Source organism: Cyprinodon tularosa, unplaced genomic scaffold (assembly GCF_016077235.1).
Source record: "Cyprinodon tularosa strain WSP-4 unplaced genomic scaffold, ASM1607723v1 ctg276, whole genome shotgun sequence".
Taxonomy (NCBI): domain Eukaryota; kingdom Metazoa; phylum Chordata; class Actinopteri; order Cyprinodontiformes; family Cyprinodontidae; genus Cyprinodon; species Cyprinodon tularosa.
In genome coordinates, this window is record NW_024038981.1 from 398,710 (window position 1) to 425,983 (window position 27,274).

At 38.6% G+C, this 27,274-nt stretch overlaps 1 protein-coding gene and 4 non-coding genes across 5 annotated transcripts in view; 4 read left to right on the forward strand and 1 right to left on the reverse strand.

The window, feature by feature from the left end:
* The window catches only part of LOC119786638 (meiosis 1 associated protein), a 158,192-nt gene that overhangs the window by 40,546 nt on the left and 90,372 nt on the right, over positions 1 to 27,274 (reverse strand). The gene's annotated exons all lie outside the window — the stretch shown is intronic.
* trnaa-cgc lies at positions 8,080 to 8,151 on the forward strand. The gene has a single exon. It is a non-coding gene; the product is annotated as a tRNA-Ala (tRNA).
* On the forward strand, positions 8,780 to 8,851 carry trnaa-cgc. Its single transcript has one exon. It is a non-coding gene; the product is annotated as a tRNA-Ala (tRNA).
* On the forward strand, positions 10,909 to 10,980 carry trnaa-cgc. Its single transcript has one exon. It is a non-coding gene; the product is annotated as a tRNA-Ala (tRNA).
* trnaa-ugc lies at positions 11,883 to 11,954 on the forward strand. The gene has a single exon. It is a non-coding gene; the product is annotated as a tRNA-Ala (tRNA).

Below are 27,274 nucleotides of genomic sequence, written 5' to 3' on the forward strand. Positions count from 1 at the left end.
TTCTTGAACATGACAATGAGTTCACTGTACTCAAATGGCCTCAACAGTCACCAGATCTCAATCCAATAGAGCATCTTTGGGATGTGGTGGAACGGGAGATTCGCATCATGGATGTGCAGCCGACAAATCTGCGGCAACTGTGTGATGCCATCATGTCAATATGGACCAAACTCCCTGAGGAATGCTTCCAGCACCTTGTTGAATCTATGCCACGAAGAATTGAGGCAGTTCTGAAGGCAAAAGGGGGTCCAACCCGTTACTAGCATGGGGTACCTAATAAAGTGACCGGTGAGTGTATATCTACTATATATAGGTGTTAGGTTAAAAAATCATTGTCCAAACTTCAGACATCTTTCAGAGCGCTGCTCATCCCTCATCTAAACAAACGCACGCCACTCAATTTAAACAGACATGCTGCACAATGAGAGAGTAAATTAGAGGTGGTAGTTACACTGGAGGAGCTGCAGCTCAGGTGAAATAATCAGTCTGGAAAACTAGAAGCTATGCAAGTACAAATTTGACCTTAATGGAAGAGAGGCAATAAAACCATTGTTTAAACAAACCCATGAGAAGTAAAATTACCGGTGTTTCCTATGTCCTCGACAGAAAATACGTGACAGATGGTTTGATAGAAAAACTTAATGCTGTTAAACTAATGGTGGCAGCAGCATTATGCTGAGGGAATACCTCCCTTCAGCTGGTTTGTGTGATGGTCTGAGGTTGAAGACCGAAGTGCAGATTGATGCTCGGAAGCAGCATGTTGAGTTTTTTTTGAGAATTTAATGAAAAATTGAGGTAGATGAAGAAGGCCATGTGTATAAACACTGGCAGATGATGACTGGCAAATGACAAAGAGCTATTTTTCCCCCACTTCATAATTACTGATGAAAAAATAAGTGGGAAAAAATACAAGAAACGAAGAGAACCAATCAAAAAATATAGAAATAATTACTAGAGAAATGTTAATGTAGTCTGTTACCCCCTGATGGGAGCTTATGGGCCTTATTTCCAGTTCTTTTTTCTACTGTAATCACTCTTTAAATGGCACTTTAAATAACACTTCTGAAAGTAAACGCCTCTCAAACAGGACTTAAAAATTAACGTGATTTAATCGAAGTTTAGCAGAGAAATTATATGCAGAGTTTAACAGCTCTGAGCTCCTGCGTAATATCACCATCAAAAGAACTAAGATGAGTCCAGAAAAACATTTCTCATTGGTTTTAATACCAACAGGAAAACTATGTGTCACATCAGGTGGAAGTCTAACTAATTGGGTGTGTCATCATTTGATGTTTAATCCCTGCTATAAGTGGCCTGCTACTCTTACTGCCATGATCTAGACAAAAATTATTATCAAACCTGGCCTTTGAAAGGAATAACTTTATTATTAAGCTTGAGGTAATATCTATAAAGGTAATTAATTTAATTTTTATATTACCTGATTTTCTTCTAACCTTGTGACTTAAGCAATCAAGATGATTAATTTTAACGGGGAAAAATAGGAAACTCTTCTTTAAATGACTTCTGAAGGAGATTAAACAAAACACTAGAATTGACACCTTATGGCATTATACTATGGATGTATGATTAGCAGAGAAGTATACAAATCTAATATATTTAAAGACAAAACCAACAAAAAAACACTACAAAGAGAGTAAAAAAATAGATAAGTAAAAACATCCAACACGTATGGCAAGCCTAAAATAGCTAAATTAATAAGGCAAAACTACAAAGATCTGAAACATTATCTGCAGGAGCTGATGGAGAATGGAAGCTCATCAGTTGATAAGCAGAAAATCTGTTAGAAGCTCCAAAAGAGTGTCTCAGCAAAATGACCCTAAACATGCAACCAGACCTTCAATGATTAGTTTGGATGAAAACATATACATTTCCTAGAAAAGCCTTGTAAAATTTCACTACCTAATCCAGTAATTATTCCCAGAGAATTAAATCAAAGTAAAATAAGATAGTTTAGTGTTTCTATGCAAAGCTGGTAGATATACTTAAAGACTTGCAGCTGACTTAGCCCTCTTTCCCACTAACATTTCGGGTTACCAGTTTTTTCAAACGTGGGTTAACAGTCGGCATTTGGCTCCCTTCCCATTGGCAAAAAACGCTGTGTCTACACAGCAAACTGCATGTTCTCTGTGCCCCCACTACTATGTGTCTGGTGACGCCATCACGCTGGGTTTGCGTTGATGATGTCATCAACGCAACATAAATCAGGAAAGTAAACAATGCAGAGCAACATGAAAGGGAGCCAGCACTTAGTCAGTATTGTTTTGTGTTGTCCCTCCAAATCTATCTCAACAGTGTGGCGGCATGTTTATCGAATACAAGTAGAGTTGTTTTAGGTTGCTAGATCAGACATGACTGGCGCGGTGCGTTTATGTCTGTACGTTGCACTCATAGGAGCCGCTCAGAGGGTCAATCCGGGTCTGATGTTCCAACTGTACGTATGCTGATCAGAGCTGAGCCATTTGAAGACGATTTTAACCCGGGTCGCTCACCAAGTCGTTTGACACGGGTCGACACAGGTCAGTGAGCCGTTCCCACTGCCACTAAAAGCTGATTGTTCATGAGTTTAAACGTTTTTTTTTTCAGCTAGTGTGAAAGTGGTATAAGAGGAATTTGATATAAATCCATGTCCACAGTTTGCACATGAGGTTGAAAAACTTTTAAATGTAATTTGCCTCTTAGTTTGTAACAAATTTACTGTAACTTCCTGAACCTTTGGAAGATTCGAGTGTATTATTATTTCAGGCAAAAAGAAAAACAGGAAAAAAAATAAACCCAAACAAGCTCTAGAATAAACAAATCTCTAAACAGAACTTTTTGTAGACGTTATATAATATTATATGTGGTTGCTAAAAGAACTTGTGATTCCTGCAGAATTATGCCTTCTTATTCCTATGTGTTGACTTTATTCAGCATAGACGCCACCTCTAATCAATGCAAACTTGAAAATGTGCTATCAACATAAAATGTGTGCTGTCTGTGGAATTTCCCACTGACATCAACATTTTTCCTCCACAATGACGCTGACAGCATCCACTGTGTCCTCGCCTGTCAGCGTGTCTGTGTAAATATTAATGATGAATGGCTCATTGATGCGGTCTTAGCTGATGACAAATGGGACATTGATCATCTGGTCTGAAATGTGGGTCCTTGCCATACCACAGGCCTGATTTCTTTAGCGTCACTTCTGTTACAGTAGCGTGGTTCCATTGAAAATTAAATCAGGCAGATAGTTGAAAAGGACATGAAGTTGAGGAAAGAAAAAGCTCTGTCATGTGGCTGTCAAAGGAGAGATAGAACAAGATATTCAGAAAGAGATGAACAAGTGGACCCTGTTGTACATACGTATTTAGTGCAAAACTGTATCTAATATGGTAATGTAATGCCAAAAGATTTCAGATTTTTTTTTTTTACTTTAAAACACTGGATGTCGGCAAAGTTTCATGCATGTTTTTCTCATGAATTAATGTTATAAAGGACAACTATGAGAACAACAACAAAAACAGTATTAATATCTGAGCCAAAAAGCATTTAAGCTGTTTAGCAACTAATAACAGGTTAAAGATAATAGTGAGATAAGATGTACTACTTTAATTCATACGCAATCCAGGAAGAATTTTAGGGCAGAAAAGGACACAGAGACTGAGTGAGGACAGCATCTGTCTGCCTTCTTTGAAGTACTTTGAAAAAAGAAGACAGAAGTATGTTTCATATCAGGGAGGCACATGAAAGAGTACTGGGTTACAAAGAAGGATCTGAGAGCAGAGAAAATGATAGAAAATATCAGCCAACCTATTTCATGGAAACTATGTTAATTAAATGCGATTTAATCATCTCTGTAAAAAAAAGAAAAAATACAAGTCTAAATATTTGAGAGGGGTCTGGCCGCAGACCTGCACTGTCAGGACCCAGACCTGCACTGTCAGGACCCAGACCTACACTGTCAGGACCATATCTGCACTATCAGGACCCAGACCTGCACTGTCAGGACCATATCTGCACTATCAGGACTCAGACCTGCACTATCAGGACCTAGACCTACACTGTCAGGACCAGATCCGCACTATCAGGACCCAGACCTGCACTGTCAGGACCCAGACCTACACTGTCAGGACCAGATCCGCACTATCAGGACCCAGACCTGCACTGTCAGGACCCAAACCTGCACTATCAGGACTCAGACCTGCACTGTCAGGACCCAGACATGCACTGTCCGGACTCAGAGCTACACTGTCAGGACCCAGACCTGCACTATCAGGACTCAGACCTGCACTGTCAGGACCCAGACATGCCCTGTCCGGACTCAGACCTGCACAGTCAGGACCCAGACCTGCACACTGTCAGGACCCAGATCTGCACTGCCAGGACCCAAACCTGCACTAGCAGGACTCAGACCTGCTCAGTCAGGACCCAGACATGCACTGTCAGGACCCAGACCTACACTGTCAGGACCCAAACCTGCACTATCAGGACCCAGACCTGCCCGTCAGGACCCAGACATGCACTGTCCGGACTCAGAGCTACACTGTCAGGACCCAGACCTGTCCGTCAGGACCCAGACCTGCACTATCAGGACCCAGACCTACACTGTCAGGACCCAGACCTGCCCGTCAGGACCCAGACCTACACTGTCAGGACCCAGACCTGCCCGTCAGGACCCAGACGTGCACTATCCGGACTCAGACCTGCACTGTCAGGACCTAGACCTGCACTGTCAGGAATATTGCTTCCGGATTTTATTAGAAGACATTTAAAGTAAACAAAAACATTTGTTTTTTCAAGGTGAGTGCTCACTTTTATGTACATTTTCCCCATTTCCCCCCGTATAAAACCATGTTTCATCATATCATTTTTTTTTTTGGTGATTTTCTTAAATTTTTTCCATATTATCGGTCTCTTACAGACATGTGATCTCAGCACTGATGCCTGGTCTAATCACTTATTTTACACATCGGCCCAGTTTTCATTTTGCGCTCATCTGATCCACCTGCATTAGTTACTACATAACCAGCCTTCAGACCCTTCCAAGTGCCAGATTAGTTCGAGCCATTGGTCAGACTTGTTCCAGCATTCTTAGTTCTGACTTTCTGATCCTGTCCGATCTACCTCTCGACTTCTGAGCCTGCCTCTTCCCATCTGATTTTGATTGCCTGACCTGTCTTCCGCCTGACCTGGCAACCTGCCTGATCTCTTTCCATTGTGTACCCAGCAGATTTATTTCCTGACTACCGAGCCTGCCTGCCCTTGTCCAGACTGTATGCTTCTCTGTGTCTTGAACCTGGAACTGTTACCCGAACTGTGGTCCTATTCCTGCCTACATTATGTTTTGTAATAGGAACAATTTGATTTAGGACAAAACGCATCACTCTCCTCTACTCTAAAAGCTCCGATTAGTTATGTTTCTGTGTGTGTAAAGGGTCCCCAAACAACAACCAGTCTAGTGAAAGTTTTACAGGCAATGGTAAATTCCCCAGCATAAACAAGGAGGGTGGTGACATTAATCTCTAGTTACTGCTCTAACAAGGTCACTTTATTTTCTTCAGTGACTCCTGAGCTTCTACTGTGGGTATATGTGCTGTTTATTGAGTTGTTTTGTTAACTGTGTATGTCTTACAGATAAAATGAGTCATGTTTGTTTTCTTGGTTAACCTATATTGGACAAAATAGGCTTGTCTACCAATTGGTTCAGAAATTTTACTCTGTAGCTTTAAAGTGGATGTAGTTTTGTTTAATTTTGTCAGACTAATTATTTCCCATTAAATTGCTGCGTAGATCCTATGCAGGCACAACTTCAGACAATTTTCCTGGTTTGCATGTTGGAAAAGTTAAATGTAGGTACCGTCTCACTGGTAATTAAAATGAGCAGATGCATCAGCCTCTCTATTAGTTGCTCTGTTTACCCACAGCTGCTATTGTGTCTATTTATACTTGCCCCTCTCTACCAGTCTTTGCCAGATTGTCTCCTCTTAGCCTGTATGAGGATAACACCAGTGTTGGTGTGCATTATCTGCCTTTCTTGGTTCCTGTGCTTGGCCTACAAATTTGACGTCTTCTGTATTTTCTTGAGCAATTACTTTTCTCTGTCCTTCTCCCATTAAAGAGATGAAAAAAAGAAAATTTTTATTCAAATAGGGATCTACCATAGCTGTGGATCCAAGCCATGTGAGCACATGTTCATACCAATGCCTAAAACAGGCTAAAAGAGATAATGACAATAAGATGTTTTTTATTTTTACCTTTTCTTCAATTTTAAAATGCAATAATAATAATATAAAGCTTTTGATTTCTTAATATATAGGTAATCCTGCCCTTTATGCATGATATGAATAACAAAGCACATGACTGTGCAGTTGAAAGGCATAAAGACAGGCACTAAATCCACAGTCTGAGACTCTTTGACAAACGTTTTACTTTTCTCTTTATCAACCATCTGTCCTGTTCCTGGGTAAAGCAAGAAGAAAATCTAAGCTGCTTGTTTTGCCAGCTGAACTATGACTGACACCTTACTATGTGTCAGACACCCTCTATTTAATATTCTTGAATATCTTCTATATCTCTAATTGTGAGAATATAGTGTGACAAGCAGAAAACGTAAAAGACGAAACAGACTGCTGAGGTGTTGATACAGGTGAGACGAGGACATCTGTGTGTTTCTGATTTGTCATGATGCAAAGAAACCAGTCAGTGTCTCTGACAGACTGAAATCTGGCGCCAACAGAAATGCTGGTCTCCATCTGTGTGACCACCTGCTGTTCTGTTAATGCAGAGGTGTGAACAGGCTAACCTTGGCACTGAATGAATCTGCACGCAACAAATAATTAAATTACTTACAGTGAGAAAAAAATAAAGAATTAAAAACCTCATTCTCTATGATTTCAAGCCAAACATGCCAGTGGGTGTGTGTTGTAGGGGTGCACGCGCATAGATCAGCGGGTCTGGGTGCAGCTTTGCCTATGAGCACACACACTGAGCCAAATTGACTGACTGAGATAGTAAATTAACCAAATGAGGACGAGAAAACGATTTGAGGTAAATGGCTGCCACTGTGTGGTTGTAACAGCAGATGAAAGGAAAGCGGCTAGTTGAAAAGTAAAAGTACGATTTAACACAGAGGCGGGAATACTGTAGGACTGCTGTTAATCAGTACCTCGGATGAGGATTCATTAGAGATTTGAAAAAGCTTCATGCAGATCCCTGAATTCAGCAGTCCCAGCAATTTTAGAATGGTGCTTTTTCATATTTTTTTTTACTTCTATTAATATTTTGTGCAGAACTGTGACAACACAGTATGATGCAAATGAAGGATTATTTATTCATCAAAAAATCTAAACCAGCTTTAACACACAGCAAGTTGAAAAGACTCGATGCTGCAAGACTCAGTTGCAGTATGTGTTTTCATTAGAAAGGACTGAACATGCAATAGTAGTTCACTCATTGTTTTATGATGACACCTATGCCAAAGGGGACGTAGCTCACTGGTAGAGAGGATGCTTTGAAGTCCTGGCTTCAATCTTCAGCATATCCAAATAAATGTTTTCACTGTTGCCTAATATATCACTCAATCCTAAAAATACAGCTCTTAGAAATTTACCAGACATCAAAAAATGGTCTAAAAGGCAATTTTGAAACACCTAGAAGCTGCACAAAACACATCAACATGACACAAAAGCACTATGCTAGAGTACCCATTTTCCTCTGAAAGCCCTGCGATTTAAAACCCCAAGTAATAGGAATCCTGCCTTAATCATCTGTTCTTTTCCAGAACACTGGAAGCCACCCGACTACCAGAACAAGATATTCTGCATTACATGTTCAGTCCAGCAGGTAGTGGTAATGAGAGCAAAGTGTGCTGAACTGCTATAAGAATTTCTCTGTGCTAAAAATGTTTATCAGACCTTTAATTTTCAATCAACCTGCATCTGGCCACGGTTGCTTTTTAACTATGATTAATTTAAGATTACCACAACAGCTACAAATGGTCCTTTGCTATCAACCTGATTCCAACGATCATCGACTCAGTAGCACTCTATGGTTTACACATTTTAATTAGACAGTTAAATGGGGGATGTAGCTCAGTGGTAGAGCGCATGCTTCGCATGTATGAGGTCCTGGGTTCAATCCCCAGCATCTCCATGAATATAATATCTATACATTCCTTTGATCATAGCAGTGACTCCTGATTCATAGTAATCATTAGAAACCATTTGAATTAAGTAGGGTTTTTTTCTTTTTCTTTCAAACTGGTTACTTAGTCTACCTCTTGTTTATTTTCTAATAGTGTGTAGTATTTACATGGATGTCAGAATTCTGTAATCCTGAATTATTAGAATAAAGACGTCATTGTTTAACTTGCAGTTGTTTGTGATTCATATACGAATGGTTTGTCACTCAGGCCAGATCCACCCTCCTTTGGTAATAGTTTGACCTCTAGGAGTAATACTTAGTGGTCAGAACAGGGAGAAAATTCTTCTGGTCACTTGGATTGGATCCTACCAACTACCAAGAGATACAATGGAAGATACAGGGGAGATCTCTGTTTCATTGCTATTCCAAATAACAATTGAGTGTTAGTATATACTAGGGGAACCTACAAAATTACATATTTCCAGTAGACTATAAAAGTAGCGCATAGAGATAGGACTCTGTTGTTCACACATTTTATCAAGGAGCCTTACATGGAGGGATGTAGCTCTTAGCTGTATAAGAGTAGAGCATAGTGATAGCACTGTATTTTTTAAACATTTTATTTGACATTTACATGGGGGATGTAGCTCAGTGGTAGAGCGCGTGCTTCGCATGTATGAGGTCCTGGGTTCAATCCCCAGCATCTCCATGATTTTAATATCAATACATTCCTGTGATCATTGTAGTGACTCCTGATTCATAGTAATCATTAGAAATAATGACACAGGTGAGGGCGTATTGGGAGATGGAGACTGAGAACAGCATGACCTCCCTCATCCTTGGCATCTGGCTGTTTTTTTTTTTTTAAGGTTACTTATATTGTAATATCAACACATTTCTCTGATCATTGCAGTGACTCCTGATTCATAATAATCATTAGAAAAGATGTGAATTAAGAAGAAAATGAGGTTTAACCGAGATACCATGCAAGATAAATTGTGTCATGCATTAAATGTTGCAAATTAACAGCAGAAGCACAGATGTTAGTTATCAAGCAATAAGATACAAGGAAGATCTCTGTTTCATTGCCATTCCAAATAACAGTTCAGTGTTATTCAATACTACAGTGGAACCTTTACAATTATGTTTTTTCAATGTATTTCTGTGGTTGAGCACATGCTTTGCATGTATGAGGTCCTCGGTTCAATCCCCAGCATCTCCATGATTTTAATATCAAAACATTACTCTGATCAATATATGCTCTGTTCAAAAACCTAGGCTGCATCCTCCAAGGACGTGGTCTACCTAGACTGGATCCTTCGAAGTCCGTGAAAATAAGGAGACCGGAAGAGTTTTTGGCTGTGAATTCAAACAGGTCTATCCTTCATCCGGTTTTACTGACACACAAAGCAGGAAAAGAATGAAAACCGAAGTTTTCAAAACTGTTTATTTATTTATTTATTATTATAAAGTGAACAAAGACTACACTCACAAGAATCCAGAGTGGAATAAAGGTTCCAACCACCGGGAGCAGGAACAAATCAAATCAAATGTAATGATAGAAACCTTAGTCAGTTAAATAACATGCTGCTGTCATTCTGCACATCTCTGATGTTGCTGCTATTTTCAAATATCCATTACTGTAAAAATGTCCATAGCTGCATATTGGTTATTTATTCTTCAGTTTTATATTGTTAAAACACTTTACAGTATTTTATTGTTTATATTTTAACTCTTTCCTATTATGTTATTTCTTATACATTTTTCTAAGGTCCGCATTTGTGTGACCATTTTCAACTATCTTTCTGCTGCTGTAAATTTCCCCATTGTGGGACAATAAAGGGATTTTCTATTCTATTCTATAAAAGGAGTAGAAATATATAAGTACATCTAAACAATGTATGTTTAAAAATATGTCTGCAAAATCTCTAATATTTAACAACAAAAAATCTTAGTTAAGCATATTGTGCAAAACAACAATAAAAAGATAAAAATCCTATCAGATTTATAGTCTCCACCCTGCAGATGTATTAGAATCTGTCCTTAAATTACAGCCAAACTCATTTACAGAGTAACAGATAAAAACCTTTAGATAAATCAAACATTACCACCACATATCTGACTCTATAACCATTAAAACAACTATTATCATTAATCTCAGACGGAACTATTCACAGGCTTGTATTATATTAAACTGAACTTCCAATTTTCACCACTGTTCGGCGCCAAGTAACCTTTCCTCTGATCACGGCTTGCTTGGTCTCGCAATGAAGCCTGGGTAAACCAAGGATACCGAGGATACATCAGACCCGTCCTTCAAATCAGGCAAAAAGAAGGACGCATTTTAAGGTCGCATAACGAGGACTCTTGGAATCCGACCAGACCTCGGCGCCGCGCTATGATGTAATCGCCCTTCGAGTCTGGCCTTCTAAGGATGCTTCCTAGGTTTTCGAACAGAGCAATTGTGACTCTTGATTCAACACAGATCATTGGCGCCATCCACATCTAGTGAAAACCATTGGGATTGGATGAGTGATATAACGCAAACACTCATTGGTTATGTCTGAAAGGTCGGACACAGGGAAGAGCGTATCGAGAGATGACGGAGACCAACATGACCTCTCATCCTTGGCCCTATCTCAAATAATTTTTCAAAATGTAATGTAACTATGAACCTACACAATTATAACTCACCAGTTGACTATGGAAGTAGTGTATAGCAATAGCACTCTCTTGTTCACACATTTTATTAATGAGCTGTGCGTGGGGGATGTAGCTCAGTGGTAGAGCGCATTCTTCGCATGTATGAGGTCCTGGGTTCAATCCCCAGCATCTCCATGATTTTAATACCAATACATTCCTCTGATCATTGCAGTGACTCCTGATTCATAGTAATCATTAGAAATAATGTGAATTAAGAAGCACTGGGATCTCATGTAAGATAAATTGTGTCACACATTAAATTTAGCAGATTAACAGCACAACAACAGATGTTGGTTATTATGCAATAAAATGTTTCCTATTCTTATGTGAAAATGACAAAACCCATAGTTTCTTACATATGTGGAACTGTCTTAATTCTTTTAACATGATGGCTGGCACTGACAATAATTCTACAATAAAAGTCATTTAACCCACGGATGCCCATTGTTACAAATATGCAACAAACCCTTTGTATTAGGTACACAGAAAAGATAGCATGTGCACTCCTTTCTAATAGAGTGTAGTATTTAGATAGATGTTAGATTTCTGTAATCCTGAATTATTAGAATAAAGACGTAATTGTTTAACTTGCAGTTGTTTGGGATTCATAAATACGGATGGTTTATCACTCAGGCCAGATCCACCCTCATTTGGTAGTAGTTTGAATAAACAGAGATAAATAGTTCTTTGATTTATGATTAATAGCTCTGCTGATAACCTAGCCTAGGTCACTAAATTGGTGGGGATACCTGGATTTTAACACCCGGTTCAGGAACCATCCAAAGGTTAAAGGCATAAATACTGGTAAGTAAGCAAATTAGAGCTACAATTGTTCAACTAAGAACACTAAATTGATTTCACATCCGATTTTGAATAAGTTCAATCATATAACTCCAGCTCTAGGTAATTATTTATTCATTATCTGCAGGATATAATTTAGCACAACAGGTGTAATACCTAAAGGTAATACCTCTATAAGAGTAGAGCATAGTGATAGCACTGTCCTGTTTGCACAGTTTGTTCAAAACAATTACATGGGGGATGTAGCTCAGTGGTAGAGCGCATGCTTTGCATGTATGAGGTCCTGGGTTCAATCCCCAGCATCTCCATGGTTTTAATATCAATACATTTCAGTGATCTTTATAGTGATTCATAGAAATCAGAGATAATGTGAATTAAGAAACAAATGGGATTTGAACAAGATACCTTGTAAGATAAATTGTGTCATGGAATAAATGTTGCAAATTAACAGCACAACAAATGTCTTAATGACAGAACCCATAGTTTCTTACATACTTAGAACTTTCCTAATGATTTAACATGATGGCTGGCACAAACAATAATTCCACAATAAAAGTCATTTAACCCATGGATGCCCATTGTTACAAATATGCCTCAAACCCTTTGTATTATGTACACAGCAAGGATAGCATGTGCACTCCCTCAATGGCAGTAATTACACACTCACTGCGAACCAAGGATGCTTCTGAAAGCTCCTGTTTTCATCACACCTAGTCCCTAATCATTAGGGCCTAATGGTTTAGCATTAACTATTATAAATGTTGTCACAAACTTGTAATATACCTACATTGTTACTCAACCAAGAATTTAAACTTTTCTTCAACAGTATAAACAATGTCAATAGGGTGCTATCTTAATATTACTTTGCATCGTTTTACATATTCTTGGGAGATTTGCAATATTTATTTTAAAACCCTTAAAATATTTATAATACTGCCCTACTACTATTATTATACTATATTTTATCCAAATGATTCGTGCTGGTACAGGGTTTCATCACTTTATTATTAAATTACGTATTTATTAGTTGTATTTAATACTTATTTTTCACATGAAGAGTAATGAGTAAATTTCCACCAACTTAAAATGACTTTGGATTGAAGGAGGTTTAATTTAATTTCATTTGAAGAAATTAAATTTCATTTAATAAAAAAAAATGAAATGACGAAAAAAAAAAGGGTTACACCTTCATCAATCTGTGGTAAGACAGATAAACGGATGAAATGACAGAGAACATTAGATATATAGCTGCAAAAAGGAAGGAGAAGGAGACAATACAGCAGCAAAAAAGACATAAATTGAGGAGGTGGAAGTGGAGAAAGTAATTAGACAGCTGGAGAGGAAGGAGAAGCACTGGGTCCTGCCATCACTCTGCCATGGTTTGATGGAAAATTGTACAATCTGAAGTGGAGAATGATTAAAGAAAAAGTGAAAATCATGAGAGAAAATTACATTGGCACAGACCACACACTCATACAGCATTCTGACATCTCAGCACAGGGAAACAGAGAGGGGAAAATGTGCTAGTAGAGATAGTCATGAGTCACTTATTTATAGGGGACACACATATGAGAAGCGTGCAGGACAAAAAATGCTGTAGAATCGACTCTGAGCCAGTGCTGTGGCTTGAGAGGTGTGGGAAAAAATCGATTAGAGTAGGAGATGGAAAAAAGAAGAAAGGATTACAGGTGATATAATGTGCTAACAATCTGCCTCTATGGAAGGGCAAATCCAAGAATGAGAGAATGACAGCTTACAATTGATCTAAGATGTGGCTGCTTTGGCTTTAAGCTGAGAGGCTTTAGGCAGAGCAGTAAAAAGAATACTAAAAATCCCTACCTTAATTGCTACAATAAAGAAGACTTCTGCCACTTTAATGGAATGTCCTCACCTTAACTGTAAATACTCGGCCTAACTCCTCACTATAAGTCATAAAATACTAGTTTTATTTGGTATGTTCATGAGAGCTCTCAGCATTGCATTCCCAAAAAAATGTAAAAAAAAAAATCATTTGAGGGAGATATGGCCTGTTTTGTTGTTTTTAGGCATTAAAAAGGATGTAAATGTCTGTAATAAAATGTGTAAAACAATTTAAAATTCAGTGCAAATGTGTTTTTGTAGTAAATTAAAATTTATGAAATCTATTGTATTTCTTAAGACTAGGAAGCTGTTTAACCATGGTGACAAAAACTACTCCATACTCCTGCTACCGGAGTGGGAAAGTTTAAAGCTATCGCTTATGGTGGCATTGTGTAGACCGGCAAAACGGCGTAACCAGCCACAAACTGGCAGGTTGCCAATTGATGCCAATGCGTTCCTGTTTCTCCCTTCTGCCAACTAGTCCGGTCTGCATTGCCGGCATTAAGTTGGATCTGTTCATGGTGCATGTTGGACTCTGACAGGGCTTCCCCCTGTCCTGTTTGAAAACTTCATGGACATGAGGGCAACAGTGGCGTTGGATGTAGGAGTTTGCCCTGAAATCGAAGGGTTGACGGTTCAAGCTCTGACTTTCAGTGCATTGTGCACTTCACCTGCATTGTCTACTGGTGGCCTGGTGGCGCCAGTGTATGGCAGTAAGTCAATGTCAGTGAGCCCCAGGGCAGCTATGGCTACAATGTAGCTTGCCACCGTGAGTGTGTGAATGAATGTAGTGTAAAGCGCTTTGGTCAAGTCTCCTAACTTGAATAAAGGTGCTATATAAGTACATGCCATTTACCATGATTTCTAGGGACAGTTGAGGGCCAGAGAGGATTCTGGGTTAGGGACGGATGAATTTCATCTCTGATTTTTTTGGATGATGTGATTCTACTCGCTCCCTCCTGCCAAGACTTAAAGTATGTACTGGAGCGGTTCATAGCTGAGTGCAAAGTAGCCAGGATAAATGTCACCTCCTCCAAGTCTGAGGCCATAATTCTTGACTGGAAAAAAGGTGGCTTGGGCCCTTCAGGTTGGAAGAGCTCCTGCCTCAAGTGGAAGAGTTCAAGTATCAAGTGAACCTGGACGGATCAGCCCTACTTCCGCTATGATGTGGACTCTGCATCGGCCTATTTCGGTGAAGAGGTAGGTGAGCTTAAAAGCGAAGCTCTCAATTTACCAGTTGGTTGATTTACCATTCCTAGCCTCACCTCTTCTCATGTGGATCAAGACCTAAATTACAGGATCCTGATTGCAAGCAGTTGAAATTAGCTTAGTTTGCAGGGCACTCCCATAAGCCTCTATCCACCTGAAAATAGCGGGTTAACGTGTGTATTCAAGCACAGGTCAAGCACAATTTGCATTTGGCTCGCTTCTGCGTCTTTCCCCCCGCAGCTGCGTGTCTGGTAACACCCTCATGCAGGGTTAGCATTGATGCTGTCACCAGTGCAACAAAAATCAGGAAAGTAAACAATGGATAGCAACATTTAAGGAAGTCAGGGCATAGTAAGGGTTAGGGTTAGGGTTAGTGTTTTTTTTTTATGTTTCGCTCTTTTATCAGTCTAAATCCCCCTCACCAGCGCTACACCATGTTTACTGTGTGCAAACAGGGTTGTTTCGGCTTGTAGATCAGAAGCGACTGGCATGGTGTGTTGATGTCCGTACGTTGCGTTTAATGGTATCATGTATCATGCAGGTCAACCCGTTCTTACAGCATGCCGATAAGAGCTGAGGCGAGTTTAACACGGGTTGCTTACCGAGTCCTATGGCCAAGGTAGACACACGTCAGTGAGCTGTTCCCAGCTCACAATCCAAGCCGATTGTTCCTGGGTATAAAAGGGTTTTTGGGCCAGTGGGAATTAGAGATAGGTTGAGAAACTAAGTAATCTTGGAGAGGCTTGGGGTAGAGCCACTTCTTTTACCTATCAAGAGAATTCAGCTGAGATACCCTCTGGACGCCTCCCTCGGAGGGAGGGCAAGTGGACGACCCCTGAAGCAAATCAGGCTTTTCCAAGAGGAGCTGGAGGAGGTGTCTGGAAGTCTGGGATTCTAATGAGACAACTGCCCCCATTACTAGTTCCTGGATGAGAGGAGATGAGAACTATGATACTTAAGAGCGCTCTGATTGTTTTACAGTTGCCCGCTCAAACTAAATGAAAAAAGATGTTCCTGGTGACAAACCATCCAAATGAATGTAATTTGGATGAAAAGAAAACACATTTTACTTATATTTTTTGGTTATATACAGGAAGATATCTATGCTATTTATCTACAGTCATGACTCCAATCCTTGCAGGCCGTAGTCTTTTAATGTTTCAAAGCAGGGGACTCTAACCCTGGTCCTCAAGCTCTACTGTCCTGCAGATGCATCCCAACTCCAACGCAGCTGAATAAAATGACTGAATTACCTCTTCAGCATGCCATCAAATTTGGCAAAGCCCTGCTAATGAGCCATTTATTGGATTCAGCTGTGTTGTATGAGGGATGAATCTAAAATCTGCAGGGCATTAGATCTTTAGGACCAACTGTTCCCACTTATCTGCACGATGTAGCTCCATGTGTGAGGTTATGGATGGTGTTGTTAATGTCTTAAACTTCCCTCTTTTTCTCAAAGAAAACATATTTTGAAAAGCATTGTAAAAAAGATTTTTAGTTGATGCATTTTTCATTACTTTCTATAACTTTTTCGTGAAATAAGTTTTACACCTTAAACAGTTAAGTATTTAATACATCTATCCACATATACATGCTTCCTGATGTAACTACAAATTTAAACTGATTTAAAGACTACAAATTTTTTTCTGAAAATATCGTAAAACATTTTATACACCAGCTCATGGTATTTACAGTTTAAACATAATTAGGAAAAGCAGCAATTTATTTGATTGAAATATCATTTGAGATTGCATATTCATAAGTAGCAGCTGTTGTTTACTGTGAAGTTTATAAACACTATAAATATTAAATGCTTGACAGCAGTAAATGCTTGGGAAAATAAGATCCTGCTCTGACTGTTCATGTGTACGTTATTTATGCTGTTCTTTGAATTTGCAGGGTTAATACTATTTGGAAATGACACCGCCGTTATTCCTCATATTAAACAACCTTACAAGCTTACAAACTTATCTCCTTACAAGCAGACAGCTGGAGCTACGATAAGATGATAGTTTTAAGCCTGAGTCCAAAGCAAATAGATCTGTGCCATTCTATTCAACTTCCTATTGTCTTTGTGCTGATGTGTTTACCCTACAGCTAAAGCAAAGAAGTTTATTTACGCACATGAGACTGACAAGTGCATTGGTGGAGAGCTGATCCATGAACAATACGGAATGTATAGATAACCATTTTTGGAGCCTGCATAAATTTGGATTAGGCATAAATATCTTTGGGGCGAAATGTAAATAAAGCTGTTGCTGAAATTATTTGATTTGACAGATTAGAGATGATGTGGAGAAGTAGGACAAAGCTTTTTGCTACAGCTATTTGTCCAAATATGATGGGATTACTGGGTAGTCACTTGGAAAAGGATTTTCTGGAAGTTTTTAAAATTGGAAATGAAAGAATCAGCGCCTAATTTCTATTTAGCTCAAGAACTTGCTAGCAGCACGCAGAACAATGTCCCAAATTCACACATTTTAACATTTATTTGCTGCACTAAAGCTGCCAAACCAATGAAGACACTGGGTTTAATTCCTGCAGAGCTGAAATTACGAGCAGGTGAAGCTCCATCGTCTTCGTCCCTACTCCAGGCGCTATATGTAGAGCTCCCCTTAGAGGTTTAGTTTAAGGCAGTTCAGTAGATATCTGTGGCTTATACCCCGGTGCGGCTTATATGTTTCCGGTTTTTGCAAAAAATGTTGTGGGCACGGCCTATAGTGAGGTGCGCTCTATAGTCCAGAAAATACGGTATATATCTTCATGTTGATACATTTAGACAAGTACCTATAATAATTTGTCTCTGCTTCTTCTAATTTTGTACAACTGATATTTTTCACATAATTTAATATTTGACAAATATAACCAGAGTTAATAGAAATTCTGTTCTCTAACTCTGATTTTACCTACTAAAGGAGAAAAACTGTTCAAACCTTGTTAACTTTAGGTAAAACAGTAACTAGCCCACGAACCGACGTAGTGGTACCATCCTTTGTGAATACACCTGACAATAGCAATGAGTAACTACTGAGCATTTTACATCTGTTTGAGTGGCACGATCAAACATTAAGACCCTGTTAGATCATATTAAGTGGATTCAATAACAGACTTTGACTAGGCCACTCAAAGACACTCTTTTAGACACTCAGAGCTGGACTTGCTGTTCTGTTTCACATCATTCTCGTTCTTCAAAACCAGTCTAGAGTTTAAGGCCAGAAGTGATTAAAGGACACTCTCCTTCAGAATTTTGTGGTAGGCAGCAGTGTGATTCCATCAGCTTATAGCCCAAAGCTCCAAAAACAGCCCCGAACCATGACTCTACCACTAGCATGGTAGGCGGTAGATATAGAGTCTTATTTGAAGCTGTGTTAAGTCGGGATCAAAGAGCAGCAATGGGAACCTTACTTTAAGAAATTAAATGGTTATAGTTGTACTTCTCCAAAAACATTTTACAACCAAAGTAACTAGTTACTAGTCAAAGCAGTTACTTTTTATGATACAAAATGTAGAAGAATTTATTATTTACTGGATTCAATAATTAATTAAAAGGACAAGATATCTGAATGCATTAAATATGAATCTTGGTGTAATTTACATGTGTGGTTCCATTGCAGCAATATAAATATGTAGATGTGATAATATTTTTATTTGTGAAATAAAAGAGCAGGAAAGTAAATTAGATGTTTTAGAACCTTGTATTCTGGCAGGTTGCAACAAACAAGGAATTTCACAAAAATAAAGTATACTTCGTGATCAAATTAAACAAGGGTCACAATATTCCAGAAAAAAAACCCCAAAACTTCCAGACTGTTAAGTCAGGTGCCATGTTCTTTGGTCATAGCTCATTTGCAGAGCAGCTAAAAACTGCAAGACCCAAAAACACTGACAAATCCATTGTGTCTCCAATTAATTTTATATCCAGCCATTGAGACAAACAAACTTGTGGGGATTTCTAGATAATTCTTTAATACCAAAGAACTGGTTCACCCAGAAAATCCAGCCTGAAATGAAACTCGTTAATCATTGAAGACTACCCCCTGTTCCCAAGGCCACAGTGTTCTCTAGAGACAGTCAGACAGTAGAAATTTATCACTGATGTCCATGTTAGAGCATTGCTGTTTGTCACTGGGATATCCCCCAGCCCTGACAATGACTGCAAAGATTTGTAATATCAACCAAAGATGGGGAAGGAAAGAGAGTTCATATTTTTCTAGTCTTTAGTGAGGAGTTCAAGTCTTTATCGGTAAGGCTTGTAGAAATATCTGCAAGAAGAATTAAAGGAAGATTTAGCTCTTTCGGTTTACGTTTCTGCAATTTGCTTTAGATCAAATATAGGTTTCACAGTGTAATTATTTATTATTGATGGCCATTTTAAATGAATAACACATTCTGTTCTCCCAAGATGACATCATTCTTGAGATTCTTGTAATTAGACGAGCTGAGGAACAATGGTGGGTTATTTTAGCACTGAGCACTTGGATTTTCTTTTGCAGGAGAGTAACTGGTTCAAGTATCATACAAATCCCATTCTACTTTTAATCTTAACATGTTAAATCTTACACATGAATGTATCTGGACCTCTGCTAGGTGGCACAAAGGGAGTGCAAGGTGGGCAACAGCCATCGTTATAATGCATAAAAGGATACGTTTTCATAGTGCTGCACGTTTTCCACATTTAGTTAAGTTAGAGAAATATTCCAAATGTTAATTAATTAATCCCTGTGCTCCAGCCCTTGCACACAGTACCTCATCATCACCATGTGAATAGGGTTGTTTGAGATTGTTGCAAAACAATAGACTACAAATAGTACATTGAGAAATCCCATTACAAGTCTGAGCAAAAATCAACATCATGGACATCATCATACCAGATCCTTGGTTCTGTTCGGCATGCAATTTCTATGATCTAGTGAACTGTAAAGTGCCTTGAGATGATACTGTATGTGTTGTGAATTGGCGCTATATAAATAAACTTAATTTAATTGATTAACTCCATAGCAGTAGATGCTGAAAATCTTTTCCACAGAATCATGAGTTATGGTTATGGTTAAGTCTACACTGCCAAAAATAAAAACAAAAAACTAAGCTGGGAAGTTTTTTCTTAAATTAAGTGCATTTTTCCTTGAATTGAGCAGGTAAGTGAGACACTTTTCCAATGGAACAAGACACTTACACTTAAACTAAGAAAAAAAACAACAACTGGATTCTCTTATTCCAAGTGCATAATATCTGGTTATCTTTGTTATTTTGTAACACCTTTGTTTATAGATGTTGGAGATCAGCCTGTTTTTCAGTGTAGTCCTGTTTCTCTGACTGGCTGGCTGAATGTGCTCTCTTCATCCTCTGACATGGGAGTTGGCTCAGAGCTCGTCTGGCTCGCTGTGTGTTTCCTGCCTTTTACAGTTGTCTTTTGTATCTCTGCTTCTTTTTCTATGTCTGCTTCTGTCTCCTTGAACCCCAGTCCTCCTCAGCAGCTGGCCGCTCACACTGAGCCTGGTTCTGCTGGAGGTTTCTTCCTGTTCAAAGGGAGTTTTTCCTCTCCACTGTCGCTACAAGCATGCTTAGCGTGAGGGATTGCATCCCAGTCAATGACTCGATGCAATCAACTGGTTTTCCTCAGACAGAAAACTTTGAATCAATTTGACTGGATGATCTTGTGAATTGTAAAGTGCCTTGAGATGACGTGTTTTGTGAATTGGTGCAATAGAAATAAACTGAATTGAATTGAACAATAGTCTTAACAAATCCTCATTCCTAGTTATCGCAATCTTCTTCATAGATTCTTGCAAGTACTGATTTAAAGACAATACTGGTGCAAATGAAGCCAGATCTAAAGATGTATCTATATCCATTGTGTTTGTTCCATAACTAAATCCTGTGATGTTACAAAATGTAATGAATCTTTATAAAGATCTGTGATGGTCTGCCAGTCTGTCCAGGGTGTTCCCCACCTTTTTGCTTATAAGCTGCTGGAGATAGGGACCAGCCCCACCGCAACCCTGATTAAGTTAGAAGGGATGGATAAATGGAAATAGCAAGACTTTGCAACTCTTGGTAAATCGTTTGATTCGTGGAATGTTGAGAAACATAGCATAATTGTAACTTCTATCTATCTATCTATCTATCTATCTATCTATCTATCTATCTATCTATCTATCTATCTATCTATCTATCTATCTATCTATCTATCTATCTATCTATCTATCTATCTAATCTATCTATCTATCTATCTATCTATCTATCTATCTATCTATCTATCTATCTATCTATCTATCTATCTATCTATCTATCTATCTATCTATCTATCTATCTATCTATCTATCTATCTATCTATCTATCTATCTATCTATCTATCTATCTATCTAGGCTGAATTAGTACAATTATCAAGTGGGAATGCTTATGCATTCCCACTTATTGTTTTTCTGTTTCTCTTTATTATTATTATTATTCCACTTTCCGTACGTTTTTCGGACTCTTTCAACTCCTTCATACTTCATCCGATTTCAACAAATTTGGTATCAAAACGTTCAGCTTCTTCTGGGCTAGTGTGCTATGACTTTTGGTAACTTCAGCTATTATACTTTTTTAAATATTTAGCTTTTTATTACTTTTTTTGGCCCATTGAAATACATGTAAAACTTCAAAAATTCCACTAAATCTTCAGCTACTTTGCCCTTTAACTACTTCAGCATACTTTCAGCTAGAAACACCATTCAACTTTTAAAATGTTTCCGTATCTTTCTGCTATTACTGTTTAACTCGGCTTTCAGCTAACTTTTACAGTTTTGCTTCAGTGAAGCTTCAAACTTTTAAACAATTTTTACAGATTTTCAAATTTATAATGGAAGTCTATGGACGGAATGTTCAGCAGCTAGAGTGTGCCACTCTAGCGTTTTCAAACATTTCACTCATGCCGAACAGCTTCAACTCACTCGCTCATTTTTTACTCTATCTAGATAAATTTAACATCAAAACGTAGGGATTTTTGTCAGGATTCAGGAAATGTAACTCTCATCTGTGTGGCATTTACGGTTTTCCGACAGTTTGGCCCAGACCACGAAGAAGTCCACACTTCCCCAATAGAAATCCAATGAGAGCTCTCTGAAAATCCGAACTGAAAATTCAAAACAACAGACTTTTTCGTATCGCTCCCATTTGGGCACCGTTCGATGTAGCAACATGAGCCTTGCTGAAGTTGTTCCTCAGACCTTCCTAGCACTCACATTGAAGGAAGTGTGTCGATATCTTTTATCGTTTAGCTAGGAAAAAGGTTTGTTCGGGGGTAACAAATCTGTCCGAACCTCAAAATCAAGATTTTGACAATTATACACTTTTTTACATCGTCACCACGCCTAGACCAAATATTGTAGAAATATGAAAGTTACACCAGTTGTAGTCCAAAGATGGCTGATGCTCACGGTGAAAGAATTTTTTGAATACCTATTACGGTTTTGGCTCACTGGTCGTTTGTTCGGAGGGAAAGTTTTGCTTTTGAGAGTTCTGCTCTACCGTGGAACTCCATGTTATTCAATGAGACCAGCAGGATTTCTCAAACCTTTTTATTCCTCCTTCCCATTAAGGTTATGAATGAGCTACAGCCATGAAAGTTACCCCAATTGGAGACAAAGGATAGATGTCGCTTAGACTGAAAGAATTTTTTAGATACCATTTACGGTTTGTCTTCAGCACTCGTTTGTTCGGAGCTGATAATCCCATTCAAAAAAGCCTGAGAACTAAGGAACGAAAGTGAAGCGCGTTTCTCTCTCTCACTGACAGGCTCGTTAACGTCGTCAAGGTAACCGTGCTTCAAAGAGATTTTACCTCCACCACTTTAAACAGCACATTTTAATCTAATGGAGGGAGACAACACTGATTTAACATTAGGAAGTGGATACAATATGACTACTGGCCAAGACCCTTCCCTTCACACGCAACCCTGATAGACTTTCAAAATAAGACTCCGGGGACCCTTCAAAATAAAAGCCCCTAAATTAAACTCATATTTTTTTCCCAGCATATGGCTCAAGATTATGACCCAAACTCAACCACTTTTTTAAAAATGAGACTCTAGGGGGTTTTCAAAACACACCCCACAGCAAATTTCAAAATAAAAGCCTCCCATTGCCACTTTATCTACTGCCCTAATAACAAGGGAAAAGAGTGATTTAATGATTGGAAAGTCATCAAGTATCACTGCTGGGTCTGACCCTTTTCTCAACACACAACCCTGCTAGACTTTCAAAATAAGAGTGACCCTACACAATAAAAGCCTCTATATTATACTCGCCTATTAATTGATGCAAATGGCTCAGCATTATGACCCAAACTCTACCAGCTTGTTTCTATTAGACTCTAGGGACCTTTTCAAAACATACCCCAGAGCAAATTTCACAATAAAAGTCTCCCATTTATGCTCTAATACAGCATCTATTCACCCAATAACATGGAAAACCAGTGATTTCATACTTGGAAATGGATTCTATATCACTGCTGGGCATGACCCTTCCCTTGACACACATCCATGATAGACTTTCAAAATAAGACTAAAGGGAACCTACAAAATAAAAGCCTCTTCCTTACGCACACTCATTCATTGTGCCGTGTGGCTTGTAGCTATGACCCAAAGTCAACCAATTTCTTCAAATTACACTACCAAGGCCTGTTTACGACACACCTCAGTGCATATTTCTTAATCAGGTTCTAAGATTTACACTGTAATAAAGCATCTGCTAACCTTGTAACATGCAGCCTAAGCCTGCCAACAGTGCTTTCATCACCACAGCGGCTCATAACATGCAGGTTCAATTTTTTGATAAATTCAGCTCCTTAAGTGGTATTAGCTCTCTTTCTATACGCTTCTCTCTCTGTCCTTCCTCTGCTTCTCATGGTAAGTCTTGCACATAGGTTTGTAGATTTTCAATCCTCTAAGGATAACACTGTTTTCTTTATGCTGATCAACCGACACATTTTAAATAATTTTCCAATTGTTTTGCCAAGTCTTGACATTTCCACATATGATTTTAAAATGTTAATACTTATTCAATACCATCGTCCTCAACATTTTACATCCCATCCTTAAGCTACTAATTTTTTCTTCAACCAGATAAGATTAAAGTTTTTCTTTGTAATTTCTTTTCTACTTCAGCTAATTTCATACTTTTCAGCCTATGTTGTGAACTTTGGCTTCATTCTGCTCTTTTTCTGGACAGGAATTAAGCTTTTCTGTTTGCTGCTAATTCATAACACGCCTGACATGTTTCTGGAAAGTAGGTAAACCCCCCTTCAAAATTTCTTTATACATTTTTCTAGAAACTTGGGAGACATTATATTAAGACCCTTCTAGTGCCCACATTCAAGACATTTTTTGATATCATGTATGGTTTGGCTGTGCAGCTTTTAAGATGAGTTTGTTTCTGCCATTTTACTGCCAAATGATTCTACCCTACAAAATCTTCAGATGATTCAATTGTTTTCTGCAGTTTGAAGTTTCTGATGACTTCCTATCTCATTTTCATATGTTTTTCAGGTAATTTCAGCTTTTTTCATTCAGCAAAAGCATTCCCACTTTGATGTTTCTCCGAAACAGCTTTTTCTAGTTTATTATTGATGTTGTATGAATATAAGAAAGTTATTTAAAATATAAAAACATAATCATGTTTTCTCTGGAAAAATTGTCAGGAAAAGTTAAAAATAAAGAACTTTATGTGGGACACCAGCATTGGTAGTAAAAGTGTCAGCAGAACAGACTGAAATTTTGAATCATGTTTCAAGCACCGCCATACAAGAACAGAGGATGCAGACTCAGTCTGATCCCGTTTCAATGCTTTACTCAAAGTATTTAAAGTAAAATTACTTTGATTAAATGCTGTGGAGATAAAAAAAAAAATCTTATAAAAATATTTTTACTCAATAAATACAAAGTTGTTTGGATTTAGTATCCAGCCATAGGAGAGAAGTCATTTTTATTTATTTGTGCTCTTTCTATTTTGCGCTCCTGATGATCCCAAACAACATCCATGCTAAAGATAGCAACTGTAGGTTTTATGGGGTGAACTGGGACAAGGGAGAACTCATTTCTGTTGCGATGTTATGTAAAAAACCGAGACCAGAAAGCACGTTTAGAGGCAGCGTTACATAACTGATGAAACTGTGTCAGATGGAAAAAACTCACATCATCGTTAGTATAATTGTTTTCATCACTTCAACTTCTGAGGGAAACCTCCAGTATGCTTAATAATTTACTCCTCTCATACTTTTAATAGCAGAATGAATATTTCACAATGCATTAAAGCACACATTTGAATTTCAAAATCCAGTCTGCCCATTTTTCTTTTGTTTAATATATGTCTAAATAAATAAAGCAAAACAAAATGCAAACATCACCTATTGTAGGACTATTGCCCAAACCTAAGTTGTAAAAGGTGAATAATAAAATGTGATGAATAGATTGAAAAGTGTGGAAAATGTTGGTTTGAGTTAAACTTACAGCTAACAGAGAACTTGGTGAACATAGGAATATATCTGCATCCAAATAGAGGCACCACATCCAGCATATGATTGGATCCTTTAAAGAACACTGAGACCTTGAAGGCTTGCAGTGAGCAACTGAAACTGGATGGTTTGAACTTTACCAGCTGTCATAACAGCATGAGGCACAGAGCGGTGAAGATGGAGCCCAAATTGATCTCAGCTTCGCTGTAGTTTATTAAATCCTTGAGGAACTCCTGGAGTTATAGCTACTGTTGTTGTAAGTGTGTGATAAAGACCAGGCATTATCATTCCTTTCAAAATACTCCTTAGCTGCTCAGTAAAACATCAAGGAAAAAATAAAACTATATGGTAATAAAGCCTAACTTTAATCTGAGCCAGACCAATTTGCTCAGGGAAATAATCCAACCTCCTGGCTATCTTTTGACTGAGTTATGTTTTTGACCTCCATTAAGTGATGGAAGTTAGGCGTTCTCTTTGGGTGTAGCCATCCTGGGCCGACTTCTCAGCTAAAGTCTGGATAGGTAAATTTAGCCCATCTCCGAAAATGTTCAAGCACTTCTCACATTTTGTTTTAAAAGAGAGCAGATATTTGGGGTTTAGTAGAAAGTAGGGGTGGAACGGTTCACAAAATCCACGGTTTGGTTCGGTTCACGGTTTCGTGGTCACGGTTTTCGGTTTGGTTCGGTATATGTTGGTTGTTAGCCTGACATTTTGGTCGTGTTGCTGTTAGCATAAACAAAACATGTTGCACAATGCTTGCACACTGTTGCACTTTTATCCACAACTTTCTTTCCGCTGTCATCGTAATAATAATAATACATTTTATTTCAAGCGCCTTTCAAAACACTCAAGGTCACTGTACATATAAAAACAATAAATGGTAAAAAGCAGTCGTCATAATTAAAAGAAACAACACAAATTACACAGAGGAAAGTAATATAAAATCATAATGAAAAGGCAATCTTGAACATGTGGGTTTTGAGTTTGGATTTGAATACGGGTAAAGACTCGGTTTTGCAGATGTCAGAGGGGAGAGAATTCCAGAGTGTGGGCGCAGAACGTGAAAAAGCTCTGCTCCCCATGGTTTTAAGACGGGCTGAAGGAACAACTAAGTGAGTGGTAGAAGAAGATCTAAGAGTGCGGGAGGGAGTAGAAATGTGAAGTAAATCAGAAAGGTATGGAGGGGAGAGATTGTGAATAACTTTAAAAGTAAGTAGGAGGATTTTGAACTGAATTCTATACTTCACAGGTAGCCAGTGGAGCTGCTGCAGGACTGGGGTGATGTGATGAAAAGAAGGGGTTCTAGAAATGATGCGAGCTGCTGAGTTTTGTACTGACTGAAGCCTGTGAATGGATTTTTGAGGAAGACCGAAAAGAAGAGAATTACAGTAATCAATGCGGGAAGTGACCAGACTATGAACAAGAGTGCAGGTAGAGCTAGTGGAGAGAGAGGGGCGAAGGCGATTGATATTGCGTAAGTGAAAGTAAGCGGAACGGGTAAGGTTGTTAATGTGAGAGGAGAAGGACAAGGTACTATCAAGGATGACACCCAGACTCTTGACCTGAGGTGAGGGGGAAATTATGGAGTTGTCAAATGAAAGGGAGAAACTGTCAGCTTTGGATAAAGTAGATTTTGTTCCCACTAAGAGGATTTCGGTCTTGTCATTATTCAGTTTAAGAAAGTTGAAGGTGAACCAGGATTTTATTTCGGTTAAGCAGGAGATTAATGAAGGAGGTGGGAGTGAAGAGTTTGGTTTACAAGAAAGATAGAGCTGGGTGTCATCCGCATAACAGTGAAAATTGATGTTGAATTTCCTAAAGATATTGCCAAGGGGGAGAATGTAGATGATAAAAAGTAGGGGTCCTAGAACAGAGCCTTGGGGAACACCGGTGGTAACTGGAGAGGAGTTGGAACGATATGACTTAATCTGAACAAACTGAGTGCGGCCAGAAAGATAGGATTGAAACCAGGCTAGGGGAGTGTGAGTGATGCCAATTGTATAAAGTCGATGGAGTAGGGTAGAGTGTGAAACTGTGTCGAAGGCTGCACTTAGATCAAGAAGAATG